At 36.0% G+C, this 14,676-nt stretch overlaps 1 protein-coding gene and 1 non-coding gene across 4 annotated transcripts in view; one reads left to right on the forward strand and one right to left on the reverse strand.

Moving 5' to 3' along the window:
* The window catches only part of Lingo2 (leucine rich repeat and Ig domain containing 2), a 1,280,444-nt gene that overhangs the window by 771,453 nt on the left and 494,315 nt on the right, over positions 1 to 14,676 (reverse strand). The gene's annotated exons all lie outside the window — the stretch shown is intronic.
* Trnam-cau lies at positions 14,463 to 14,535 on the forward strand. Its single transcript has one exon. It is a non-coding gene; the product is annotated as a tRNA-Met (tRNA).

Consider the following 14,676-nt stretch of genomic DNA (forward strand, 5'->3'; position numbering starts at 1 on the left):
CTGAGATAAGCCCATAGTCTTACACCCAGTTTGGTTTCCTATTAAAAAAAAAAATCAATTTCTGTAAACCTCCAATGTAAACAGAAAACTGTATAGAATACTGAGAAATCTGAATGAATTATTATTAATGTCATCCATTAAACTCACTGAGGAAACCTTATTATGTTTCTGCGTTAGAGGATTATGACAATGCTCAAAGAGTAAACTGCTTGAGTCAGTGCTATGAATGGTCTTTTCAAGGAAATGCAGTATCTTCCATGCTGAGCAGGGAGGCCTTATCCTGACAGAGGCACCAGCTTACTTGGCATTGTTTTATCCCCAGTGATATAAGCCCCCAGTTAATAACTAGGGCTCCATTTCAGAAAATAGAGGAAAGTAAACGATATCATTTCTCCATGTTCAGTCAAAATGGGTTCTTTGGAAGAAGAGTGAAAATAATCCTCCAAACAATTATTTTAAAAAGCACTCAGTTCTTACTTCTCCTATTGAGCATCTGCTTCCATTATCCCCCTTTCCTCCTTTCAGTTTGGCTCTTTTTATGCCTCAGATGTCATTTAGCATATCATTACTCCATCTAATGCAGGAGACCTAGGGCTTCATACTAAAAGGGACATGCATGGCACTAGGTTCCAAAAAGGAACTAAAAGGACAGTGTTATAGTTTGTAGCATGGTGCCAGCTATCCTCCAAAGCTGACCCCTAATTTGGTAGGCTGCTTTTGAGCAGGTAGGAACAATACATAAGTGATAATTAGAACTAATTCTAGATAATCCTTAGTTAAAAATAGTAGGAATATAAATTGAAATATGAGCTGGAGAGATGGCTAAGCAATTAAGATGCTCACTTGTCTGAAATATAGTAGTAGAATATAAATTGAAATATATGTCTAAATACTAATTTGGTTTAGGTGTTTAGAAATTTAAAACTGTTCACTCTTTCTATAGTAATTTTATGAGGAGCAAATTCTAATGAAAGGTAAAATGAGACAATACCCGGCATGAATTGGTTATACTTTAAATTATGCAACATAAAAAGTATGTATTTAAATATATCCAAATAACAATGTACAAATTGTTGCTGGTAATGTGACTACACATCATTTATTTTAACCAAATTTATTGAAGAAAAATTAACATAAGTGGGTGCAGTATTTCAATAACTCTATAGTTACAACAACTCCCTAACATGATACAATACTCTAATGTGATACAGGACATCTCTGGCATTCCTACACATACAAAGTATCTCTATAATACTCTGTGTCCATGTGTGACACTGAAAAATAGCCACTGGAGTGCAGCATATCCCAAGGGGCACTAGAGAACCATTGATTGCTTGCTGCCACTATACATTACTTCTGTATTTGCTATTAATGCTTAAGCATAACATAACAATACATGCTTGTATAATTAATTCTCTTATTCTGAATCTTTCTGAAATGTACTAACTTGGTTTTTGTTTCTGTTGTCAGTTGGTATTTTTATTGGTGTAGTTTTTCATCATTAACAAAATTTTGGTGATTTCATAATGTTGTTGCACTTATTAATAGCTCATCTTTGTATTTCTGGGTAACATTCAATTGCGGAAATATTATAATTTACTTGTTTACTTATTAGTTAATGAATATTTGAGTTGCCTCCAGTTTTTAAAATGTATACTGAAGGCAAATGGAAATATTTACAAATATTGACTTTGAGTAGATGTCTCTTTCAACATTGAGGGTATAACTTCTCTCTAAAGATGTTTCTGTGAGGTGGGAGAGATGGCTTAGCGGTTAAGTGCTTGCCTGTGAAGCCTAAGAACTCCAGTTCGAGGCTCAGTTCCCCAGGACCCACGTTAGCCAGATGCACAAGGGGGAACACGGGTCTGGAATTCGTTTGCAGTGGCTGGAAGCCCTGCCACGCCCATTCTCTCTCTTTCTCTCTCTCTGCCTCTTTCTCTCTCCCTCTCATGCTCAAATAAATAAATAAGAATGAACAACAACAAAAAAAGATGTTTCTGTGAAGATATATGAAACAGCTGTCAATTGTCTTCACAGTGGTGATAACATCCACGGGTTGCATTTGTTCTCAAATGGCAGTGATTGGTCCCAACAGTGATTACAATCATGAGTGGAAATGCACTTGTACAATTCTTATGTTCCTGTTGACTAGCATGCTAAAGACCCTTTTGGTGTACTTATTTTTTCTCTTTTAGGATAACATCTTTGTTTTGTTTTGCAAGTTTTCCTAAAATTGAACCCTTTGTCTTCTTATTGTTGAATTCATAGTATTCGTTTGCTTTTCAGTATACAAAATTAATGCCATATTTTTTTCCAAAATATGGCTTCATTTTTATTTGAATTTTATTTGAATAATAAATCCTTTATAATAGACAATCAATTTTAATAAAATGCAGTGTGCCAGTTTATTTCCTTCATTACTTATGCTTTCAGCACTCTGCTAAAAACCTGTTTACACTAAATACTTGAAGATGTTTATAATCCACTTTTAGTGAATTTCAATGACCAGTAAAAGTCAATGTATGGAGTTCATTCTTTTAGACATTCATTGTTTATTGTACAGTTTTCTTCCAAGTGACTTACTTTAGAACCTTTGTCAATTGTCACTGATCTTGTGTGGATCTAATGCTAATACCATACTATTTTCAAAGTTTCTCCTCTTCCTTTAATTTAGACAGATTCTACTATGATTTATTCAAGTGTTCATTTTTCCTCCATTATCTTCTCTGACCTATATCTCACTAATAAATGTTTTTATTTCATAGGGTAGATATTTTTCCTCTTTGAGGAATTGTATCTACTTCCATTTGCATGCTTTTCATTCATCTCCTCTTTTTTTCATATTTTGTTTTTTAATTGTTCAACTTTGTTTTGGTAGGCAAAGAAGACATTTTTTTCTTTTTTGGTATTATGAGGTAGGGTCTTGCTCTAGCCCAGGCTGGCCTGGAATTCACTAGATAGTCTCAGGGTGGCATCAAACTCATGGAAATACTCTTTCCTCTGCCTTCCAAGTGCTGGCATTAAAGGTGTGTACCACCATGCCTGGCTAGATTCATTTCTTGTTTCAGGCTGTAGGAGAACATCTTTCACTGTAGCAATGGTTTGTCCCTTCCCTAAGGAGAGATCCTTCTGTAGTCGCTACAGCATATTCTAGGTATTTATATAAGTCTTGTATGACTGAACAGATTTCTAATATTCTAATGTGTTTTCATCTTGAGCAAATGCAGAGATCATTTATTTTCAGCTTGTTATTAGATCTCTCTCTTTCCCTTCTCTCTCATTCTCTCCCTCTTTCTCCTAAACAAATTCTAACTTTCATGTAACTTGTCTACTAATACACTCTCTCTGTTCTCTCAGTTAGTAAATGTTTTCTGTGTCATTCTCACTCTATGATAATAGTTGGAAAATGGTTCTAACCAACAGCCAAGGTGATTTCATCTTATTTCATTTTTCCAGTAAATAATAGTTGAAATCATTTTAATGTATTTTTCTCTTCTTCTTGAAATCATTTAAAGTTGAAAATATACATTAGGAGCTGGAGAGATGGGTCAATAGTTAAAAGCATGTGCTTGTGAATACTGATGACCAGGACTTAACTGCAGATTCACAAAATGGCACTTGCATCTGAAGTTTGTTCGTAGTGACAGGAGGTCCTAGCAACAAGTCCATATTCACTTTTTGTTTGCCTCTTTCTCTGTCTCTCTCAAATAAGTAAAAAACACATTTTTTTAAATTTATACCTTAAAATTTAATGGATAGGTATTTTACACCAAAGTAAGGGTGCTACATAGTGCGTGTGTATATGTGTGTGCATGCATGTATGGGTGTATGTGCATGTATGCATGCACATGTGTACATGTGTGTGTGTATGCTGGAGATTGACCTCAGGGCCTCACGCTTGCTAAGCAAGTACTTTAACACTGAGTTAAATCCTCAAACCAAAAATTATACGTTCATAATGTTCAATTGCACAGATGACTTTATGTTCATTATTAACATTTGAAATTTTAACTTTGAAGAAGATAGTTTCAAATTGTATAACTATGTAAAAAGAATTAATTCATACTTACTAGTGTGGTTTAAATCATTACTTTATACCTTCTGTTTCTATCTCTGTAATACCATTCTTCATGGCGAGAGCACAAGTTTTTATTTCTGGAGTTATGAAAAATGCAGGCTGAGCACACAAGCAGAAAAAAGAATGTTGTCTGCGAAGCCGAATCTCCAGTGTACAGAATTGTCTCACAAACATGTTGCAGATTTCAGTACAATTCACAGCTACTGACATTTTATAGACCAGGAAGATCCAAACTTAAATAGCATAGAAGAAATAATACTTTTCCTCCCTTTTGTAGAAAGCTGCATATGATATATCATAAATATATGATGTATATGTGAAGATAGGTTGAAGATTATCACTGTGTTCTTCTATGGGTAAATATGGGAGTTCAGTTTAAGAAGCTATGGTCCAGCTTGCAGGCAGTAAATTCACATAATGGTAATAAAAAACTGCTTCTATAGACAATTGCTGTCAGTGTATATTTCAGCTTTGTTCAATATAGTGTACTGATTTTCTGATATGGTTTCTTGGTTATCTTATACTTTATAAACGTTATGTCATATTCCTCAAGGGTTTCTATCTTTTTGGGAGGTGTTAAGTATGAAAAACATGTTGTTCAAATGAAATGCAAGTGGCATTTAATGACAGAAGATTACAGAGGCATAAAGGCTTAAGTTATCTGCCCAATTTCCTGGGTGTACAGTCTCTTGATTTTTTGCCTTCATAAACTCAGCTAAATATTTTATACTGCACATTGAAATTCATCTCAATAAAATTATTTCCCACAATTAGCATCCTTAGCAATGATGATCCAGCAGTAATGTGTTAATTTTGTCCTAACAGCTGAAAGTGTGGGATCAGCTAAAGACTTTTTTCAAAATTGCTAGCACATAGAGATCCTTAACTAGATTCTCGGGTTAGTTAAATAATTCTACAAATTCCTAGAACAAAAATAGTTTATCATTTATAAAAACAGTTATGTTACCCTATTTCATATAAGAAGCTCTTACAAGTTTACTTATTAAACATTTATTGTGTGACAAATATTACCTTCATGCTCAACATACAATAAATTCTGTCACAAGGATCTTTCAAGTTGACAGAAAAATGAACTAGCACAAGAACGTGTGGGGCCAGTATGTGCTCCTTTGTAGTATGAGTGTGGGCTGTGGCAACTGATGTCCAAGCACACAATGTCAAATGGACACAGGAATAGGTGGGCAATTCACCACTCCTGCTCAAATGCCAGAGACGGTGTGGTGGTGTATGCCTTTAATTCCAGCACTCAGGAGGCAGAGGTAGGTGGATTGCTGTGATTTCAAGACCACCCTGAGACTACATAGTGAATTACAGGTCAGCCTGGGATAGAAAGTGAGACCCTACCTTGGAAAAAAAAAAATCAATTCTAAAGCCATGTTGGAAATCAATGTGAGCCATTAGACAGTTTCCAGGCTACAGAGAATGCATCATAAACTGTGAAGAGGTACTTGACTATATTCTTTAGTATGTCTCCGTCTATCACTGAACAGAACAATTAAATATAACTTTTATTATTTCCTTCTTCTGTCTTGCCATTTTCTTTAACTAAAAAAATCTCAATCTTTGCATAAAAGTATTTCTCTGACATCTAGGAAAAACTGGGCAAATTATCTTGGTGGCACACACAGATTTTCCCATGTTAGGTTCATTTACACTGCTAATTAATAGAAATGAATTATGAATATGATGCCATCCAACCAGCTCAAGTCTTATTTCTATGAAGTAAAGCTTGTTTGGCTTAAACACAGTGATAAATAACATGTGTTGGGTCCTCAAGGTGCTTCTAATTTGACATATAGTTTCAGTGGCATCCAATAGAAAGCTAAATATCATTTATAAGAAACATGAGACCCATTCATGTCACCATACACAAAAACCAACTCCAAATGGCTAAAGACCTGAATATAGGACCCAAAACTCTTCAACTACTAGAAGAATAAAATAGGAGGAACTTTTCCCACTGTAGGAGTAGGAAAGGACTTCCTGAAAATTGTAAACAATCTCTCAACCAATGGGATCTCATGGAACTAAAAAGTTTTTGCACAGAAAATTATACCATAAGTAGAGCCAATAGATTACACACAGAATGGGAGAAATTTTTTGCCAGCTATACAACTGACAGAGGCCATATATCTAGAATCTACACAGAACATAAAAAAAAAACCTATACAATAATAAAATCAAACAACCCAATGGAAAAAAAAATGTGATAGAGAATTGAACAAGGAATTCTCAGAGGAAGAAATACAAACGGGTAACACACACTTAATAAAATGTTCAACATCCCTAACCATTAGAGAAATACAAATCAAAACAACTATGAGATTCCACCTAACTCCAGTAAGGATGGCAATCATTTAAAAAAAAAAATCAAAGTACAAAAATGTTACAGAGAATGTGGTAAAAGAGGAACCCTCATTCACTGTTGCTGGAAATGCAAACCTATCAACCGCTATGGAAATCAATATGGAGATTCTGAACAAGATGAATATAGAACTATCAACAGCCCCAGTTATTCCCTTACTGGACATTTCTCCTCAATGTACCATGCTTAACTACACAGATATTTGCTCAAATTTGTTTATAGCTGCTCAATTCATAATAGCTAAGAACTGGAATCAACCCAGGTGCCCACCATTGGATGATTGGATAATAAAGCTGTGAATATATATATATATATATATATATATATATATATATATATATATATATATATGTATATATATATGTATATATATATGTGAATTATATGTATTATATATAGTATATAATGGAATTATACTCAGCAATGAGAAAAAACAATACAATGAATTTTGTAGGAAAATGGATGGACTTGGAATAGATCATTGTCAGTGAACACACACAATAACAGAAAGACAAACACCACAAGTACTCACTCTTCTGTGGTTTCTAACCTGGTTAAGCTTAAATTTCTGGCATATCGGATAGGCACCTTGAGGCCATAACAATAGGGATGCAAGGATTTAGGGTGAGGGGAAAGGGGATATGTGTTGGAGAAATAAACACAAAAGTAAACCCAGAATGAATTACTGCCATAGAAAATTTTTCCTTGAAGGTAGACTAAAAGATGTAAGCTTCAATATGAATATAGGGGGAGTGCTCAAAAAGAAGGCCCATGGAAATCATGGAAGAATGTTGGCTCCGACCTGTAACTCACATTACCAAAAGTAGGTGCTACCCATACTGAGCTATTGATAAGAAAGACCTACGAGGTCCCCAAAACAAGACAAGCTTCTGTCAAAGCACTTGATTACCTGCCTGAGGCCAAAGTTAAGACCCTATTGCTGAAGATACCATATGCTGCTGACAGAGTATAGAGAGACTTGATTGGAATCCAGAAGAAAGCCAATCCTCAGACAGCCTGTTTAGTCCAGAAAATCACACATGGACTACCGGGGGAAAGTGGCCAACAATGGTGTCAGCAAGCAGGGATCTAAGCTACTCAGAAGCCACCAGCCAGAAAAGATGTACACATCAGTGAAATGGGTGGAACACAGCCTTGGTGGGTAACCAATAGCATTCTGATTGGCTAAGAGGTTCATTCAGTGGAAAGGAACTGAGAACTAGGTCTGAATCCTTTGGACACAAAGATTTTGCTCCAAGATGTCAAATTTCCAATAGTCTTTGGTAGAAGTCGAACTACATCCATCAAACTCTCCTTAAGTCAATGCTTATCCCATTTAGCCTATGCTAACTTCACTCTCCCTTGGATAATTTGTTTTCCTTTCCAGAAGGCAGCAAGACCTAGGAAGGCAAACAACCCCTCTCATCCTAGTCATGGCTCAGGTGAAACCACAGAGGAAGTGGGGAAATGAGCAAGAGTGCTGTTTGCATGTTGAGCCTGAGAATCAGCACCAGGGTGAAGGAGACAGATCCCGAGGATACTCAACACCTACCAAAGCAAAAATCTAGAGGCTCCTAAAAGCTTATCACTGAAGTAGACTTAAAATACCCCACCAACGTTCAGGGAATTTTGCTGAAGAGGGGAAGAAAGATTGTAAGAGCCACAGATTGGGATGTCATGCCCAGAGGCATTGCTTTTCCACCTAGATAACTTACTACTGCTCCCACAACACATAACCCCTAACCCCATGGGGAATATCAGCAACCCCACTGAGGAGGGTGCACAGTAATGAGTGCAGGGAGGAGGGAAAAGATGGTACTAACACATGATGGATCCATACAAAGTATGTTCTTAGTGAAAAAGAAAAAGAAGTAAGAGAGATGATCCTTTGTGTTTTCATTTTGATACATTTTGTTTTAACAAACTGATCATTGTGAGAATAATCCCATTGTTCATGATTGTTAAGTTATTCTTTATAGAGCCCTTTAAGCACAGATGATATTCACTGCACGTGGAGAAATGACAGCTATGATGCAGCTAAAGCTTCTGAACCAGGAGCATCCAACTTCACACAATCACCTAGTCTCACATATGATGAGAATTCAAATACACTCAAACATAGCCGGAACCACTGACAATAGAAACTAGTGCAAAGGCTTGAAGCATCACATTTATACACAAAAATATGCAATAGGTGCAAACTTGATTCATTTTACTGATAATGTACATTCTAATTATTACTAAGTCTCAGAACCAAGCATGTCTACTCATAGATTTTTTGACTCCCACAAAGGGAAGAAAACAAATTCTAGAGAAAGAAAAATGTCTTCCCCATAGGATGCAGTATTGGTACACTGCAATGGGGAGGGGTGTTAAAATTGAAGAAAGCTGGGTAAAGGGCATAGGGAATCCCCCACTACTTTGAGGATAGTCTGTATGTTTAATATTTTTATAAAAATAAAATAACTATAAAAAGGAATTTCCAGTCTTCTAAACATTTGACTTAAAAATATTGTGCTTAAGAAAAGAATGGAAAGCCTATGATGGGCAGTATTTTCTCTTATCTTTTTCATCTTTGGAAATAGTAGGTCCTAAAAGTAAGATCCATTTGTGATAGGGGAAAAAAACACTGATTCCTTTCATTCCCTGTGGTTGACTATATTATTTGAACTTCTTACTGCACATCTCAGGGGAGAGTTATTTCTTACTAGCTTGATTCCTTTCACAGCATCTTGAGAACACGGCTTGCTCTCCTTCTCAGTGAGAGCTCTAGCTATTCTCTGAAGAGCTTACCCTCAGGGCTGAGAGCAAAATGATTGGCAAAGGCAAAGCTTGCAGCCAGAGTTCAGAGCAAGGAAAGACAAACAGTATAACTTCCAAAAAAATGGGTAAGCTGCTCCTGTGACCTAAAACTCTTCTTAGGGTGGGAATATCATGTCCAATGAAGTTTCCAACATAGTGTCTGGAATGCAATGGGTTATCTAACATTTCAAACAGGCAGTAATGCATTAAACACTGACTCTTAACATTTAATTCATATCTTTAGCCGGGGCAGTAAAGGGACAAAGAAATAAAAGACACTTGAAGCCTTTCTTAAGTTTGGTAGTTCTGTAGCAATGTTCTTTCAAGCTGGTCATCCATACTTCTTTTCTGAGTATATCAGGGAATCATATCAAGCTTCAGGTGCTTACAAACTATCAATGCATGCCATAATTCTAAAAGTATAATTATTTTATAATATTTTGTAGCATTTTTATAGTATGCTTTGGTAAAAAAAAAAAATAGTGGACAAGTTGTATTCCATAAATGGCATGGGTGTTATCTAAACTTTTACTCTTTCTTTCTGATCAAGAAATAGGGTTTATATCTAAGATGGTACTGTAGGTAGGAGGAGGTTGAGAAACAAATTTTCTGACTGCTCCATTCTTCTTGATTTCGACATTAATAGTTGTTGCCATTAGCTCAACATAACCTTGCTACAGAGCTGCACAGTGAAAGAATAATATATTCTTCCATGATGCACTAGGTTCTGATGCCATTTCTGAATGACAAGAAGGGTACCTTTTACCCATAGTTAAGGAAAAGTCAGAGAATGAATTAGAAGAATGAATCATAATTAACTGAAGACTATAGACACAAATGTAAGTTGTCTATCAACGTTTTCATAATCTCCTCATGACATAAATGATGATTGCTAATGATACAATAAGAAACAACACCTAAAACATAAATGGGCATGGAGTAAGAACGTTCACAATACATAGGCAGAACTTAATCCCACAGCACATTAAGATAGTGTGAAGAACCTACAATGAGGAAACAATGAAGTATGTTGATGTGTAAGAAAGAAGTGGAGACTGAAAAGGGGAGGCCTGAACTAATTACCCACAAACAACCCACTTCCTGTCAGCCAGGAAACTGCAACTACCAGTTGGTATGGAGCCAGAGAGACAGTCCCTGATTCTGCCTGCTGAGATTTGTTCTGTGAAGATATCCACAACATGAAAAAAGGAGAAAGATACAGCTTCAGGGAAGTTCCAGATATTTAGGAAGTCCCCAAGTCTGGTGAAGGATTGCAAGAACATGCCCTGTCCTAAGGCTACCTAAAGGGGAAACCCCTGCTTGGGGAAGAACTACTCTATGATTGAGCTGCCTTCAATTGGTGTAGTGTGCTCCTGAAAGGCAGCTTCTGAGTCATCACGTTTGCTGAAGTGCAATTTATAGTGAGTTAGCTGGCTTTGAAGCAGCTATGAGGAGGTCATTATCTAGGATAGGATGAGATTTCTCAATGGAGCTGCATTTGAGACATCTATTGTTCCTGGAAGCCCAATAAATACATTTATTAATCATCCATTGGTTTATAATTCATGCTCTACCTGAGAAGAAGATATGTGTTTGCATTACCCCAGGGAAAAAGTTTCCAGCCACCCTAGCATATTCTGTCCTTTTACTATATGTAAAATAGTTTAGTGGGCTGGAGAGATGGCTTAGCGGTTAAGCGCTTGCCTGTGAAGCCTAAGGACCCTGGTTCGAGGCTCGGTTCCCCAGGTCCCACGTTAGCCAGATGTACAAGGGGGCGCACGCGTCTGGAGTTCGTTTGCAGAGGCTGGAAGCCCTGGCACGCCCATTCTCTCTCTCTCCCTCTATCTGTCTTTCTGTCTGTGTCTGTCGCTCTCAAAATAAAAAAAAAATAAATAAATAAAATAGTTTAGTGAGGAGTAGAATATAGAATATAGAAATTTTGTAAAGTATTCTTAAATTCATGGAAGATTTTTATCAAGGTAAAAATATTCAGTCATAAATACTAATGTGTAAAAGTAAATTGTCAGTATTTAAAAGAGTTTCAAAGTGTTAAAAAGGAGGAATCCTTGCTATAAGTTATAATAGAAGGATGTGTAATTTTTTAATGACAAAAACCTGAAATCAAAGATTAATTTGAAAGTAGCATTTATTATATCATGGGAGTTGGGAATTATGAGTTAGTTTGATTAAAAAATAGATACAAAAATTGCCAACAAAATAAATGTAAAAAATGCATCTATATACTACCTTATCATATGTTTCCAACATCTAGCCTTAAAGTTCATGACCTATCATTTAATGTATAAGTGTCCTTCAGTTATGGGCAGTTAACTGATCAGAGAAAAAGGGACTAAATAACATTCACTTTAGTGAGACTTGGGCACAATCCAGTTCTCTTACTTCTGTATAGTTCTTCATGAAGCATAAGTGACTTTTATAAGCATAATTTGTCATTTAAATTAGAATAAAGAAAATTCTCTGAGATAACTCTGTCCCATAATAAAGTCCATATGTGTAATTAAAAAATCAAGCTACAAACAAAACCAAGTCCTTAGTACAATATCTGAATCAATCAATAGTAGCTATTTGAAACACTCATCACATTCACTTGTCAAGATCAAACTGGAATCTTCAGGAAAACCACTTTTAGATGACAAAAGATCTGAGATTTGAAAATTTAAATACTTTGACAAGTTAGAGAAATGGGCCCTTACAGAAAGTGGATGAACACAATCACAGACCAGTAAATGAGTTTTGCTAATTTTGACGCTAACATAACTGTGCATGATAAATTATGAGAATGAAGAAGATTGCTTTCTGAGATCCATGGCGGTCCTGTCTTTTTAATCAAAGAGCACTTTTCAAGGGTTTATAGGCATGGTTTTCTAGCTCTCAATTATGACTCATGAAAAATATTCCATGGAATATTCTCTAAACCATCTTTGCATTTTTAAAATACTACCAAAGGCAGCATCAGGGAAACACTTCAGTTTGTCATGTAGCTTGCTGTTAGTAAACTTGCTTTTGATTAAGAATTCTAAAGACTTTGAAATGTTCAGATTCATAAATTAGTATTTTTGGCTTATGCACTGATCCACATGTGCTTAATATTTCCTAGTTAATCACTGAATCCACTGAACATACCTGATTTCTAGTTCTGGTAATGTGAAGTTCATAATTCCAGACTATGATGGTTCAAATGAGCAAGGCAATGCCTGCATTGTCTTTAGTAGCTGTGCTAGTTTGAATAGATGTTCCCCAATAGATTCAGGAGTTTATTAAAACATCTTAAATTTCCAACCACTTGGCTGGATGAGGTGTCACTGGGTGGATCTCAAGATGCAGCCCTCAGCTTTTAATCTTGCTCTGAAATGATATGAACCCACCCTACATTTGCATGGAACATCGGTTCCAGGTCTTCTCCAAAATACCAGAATCCACAGATGCTCAAGTCTCTTGTGAAATAGTGTAGTATTGGCATATAAACTATTCTGTCCTCCTATATTCCTAAAATTATCACTCAGTTACTTATAGTACTTGACACAGGGCTGGAGAGATGGCTTAGTGGTTAAGTGCTTGCCTGTGAAGCCTAAGGACACTGATTCAAGGCTTAATTACCCAGGACCCACGTTAGCCAGATGCACAAGGGGTACACACATCTGGAGTTCATTTACAGTGGCTGGAGGCCCTGGCATGCCCATATTCTCTCTCTCTCTCTCTCTCTCTCTCTCCCTTTCTCTCTCTCTCTCTGTTGTTCTCAAATAAATAAATAAAAATAAAAACAAAAAAAAATACTTGACACAATGTACATACCATTTACTATTTCTCATGTGTATTGTTTAGGGAATTGTCACAAGATTAAAATGTCTTTACAGGTGCAACATAATTTTGTAAGGATTACCAGTTATAGTTGGTTGAATGCCAAGTTACACAGATATATATTAATGTAATTTTGGTTGCTCTGAAATTTATCAATTCAAAATATCAAGAGGTAACTCATAAGCACCATTCACTTCTCACACGAACTTTTTATGACTACTCAGTTTCAGGATAATAGTTTCTACATGTTTAGTCCTTACTGGGTAAAATTGTATAGCATTTTATTTATGTATAATTACCTCATTTCCATTTTAGCAGATATACTGTCAACTCTATGTTTTGTTGTTGCTTCAAGATAGTATCTCACTCTACCTGTGGCTGACCTGGAATTCACTATGCAGTCTCAGGGTGGCCTTTAATGTACGGTGATCATTCTACCTCAGCTTCCCAAATGCTGGGATTAAAGGCGTGCTCTACTACACCCAGAAATCCATGCTTTATGTGATTGACTGACAGGATCAATAGTAAAGATTATAATTATTTTCTGTCTGAGCATGGTTTTACAAAATGGTTTAAAATATGTTTTATTTCCTACAAGCTTCTTTTAGCAGAAAAATCAGACACACACACACTCATATATATATATATATATATGAAAGTTAAACAAATTTATTAAAATTGTACTTGGACTCTCAGTAGGCTGCATTTATAATGGTTACTTTTCTCTTCAGCAATTCAAAAATAACTAACCTCTTTCAACATGACAATAAACCAGAATTTCCACGGAATTTTGTCACTATACCATATATTATCATGATGCAGTTTGCCCTTAGCTTTCATTCTCACTTCAACCCATGTCATTTTCTATTGACAACAGTTCTGTATGAGGTTATTTCTTTTTACTTCCTTTTAATACTTACATAGTATGTGACTGAACAACCTTAGCAAACTAGTTACATGAAGAGAATCCAAGTTATAGACACACATACCTAAAACAGAGGGCCAAACAAACATGGGAGTGCAGCAGTGCAATGCATGAGCAGAAGACAGAGTAAACAGTATCCTGGGTTGTTTATAGAGCACAGAACGATACCTTCAAATCCCACTGAAGGATGACAGAACTGCATCTTCTCATACATAAAGATAAAATACTACATTTTATGAAAACCCAGAAAGTTTACACAAATTCAGAACAATGTTTTTCAAAGATACATTATATGATGCATTCATTTTACAGCTGTCACTGCAGTTTTCCTTTATGAAAAGACATAGACTCTTTCCAGGAAAATAATTTTGATACTAATTGTTATTGATAAAACTTAAATCCACATCATACATATTGATCAGTAACTTCCTTAAAAAATGAGAAAGTCAAGCGCCTCCTTAGCACAGTAGGCAGCGCGTCAGTCTCATAATCTGAAGGTCCTGAGTTCGAACCTCAGAGGGGGCAGCTGTTGTTTTTCGGCTTTTTCCTAACTTAAGAAAGAGAAGCAAACCCAAGAAAGAAGTTTTGGGCTGGAGAGATGGCTTAGCGGTTAAGCACTTGCCTGTGAGGCCAAAGGACCCCGGTTCGAGGCTCGGTTCCCCAGGT

Source organism: Jaculus jaculus, chromosome 1 (genome assembly GCF_020740685.1).
Source record: "Jaculus jaculus isolate mJacJac1 chromosome 1, mJacJac1.mat.Y.cur, whole genome shotgun sequence".
In the NCBI taxonomy this organism is placed as follows: domain Eukaryota; kingdom Metazoa; phylum Chordata; class Mammalia; order Rodentia; family Dipodidae; genus Jaculus; species Jaculus jaculus.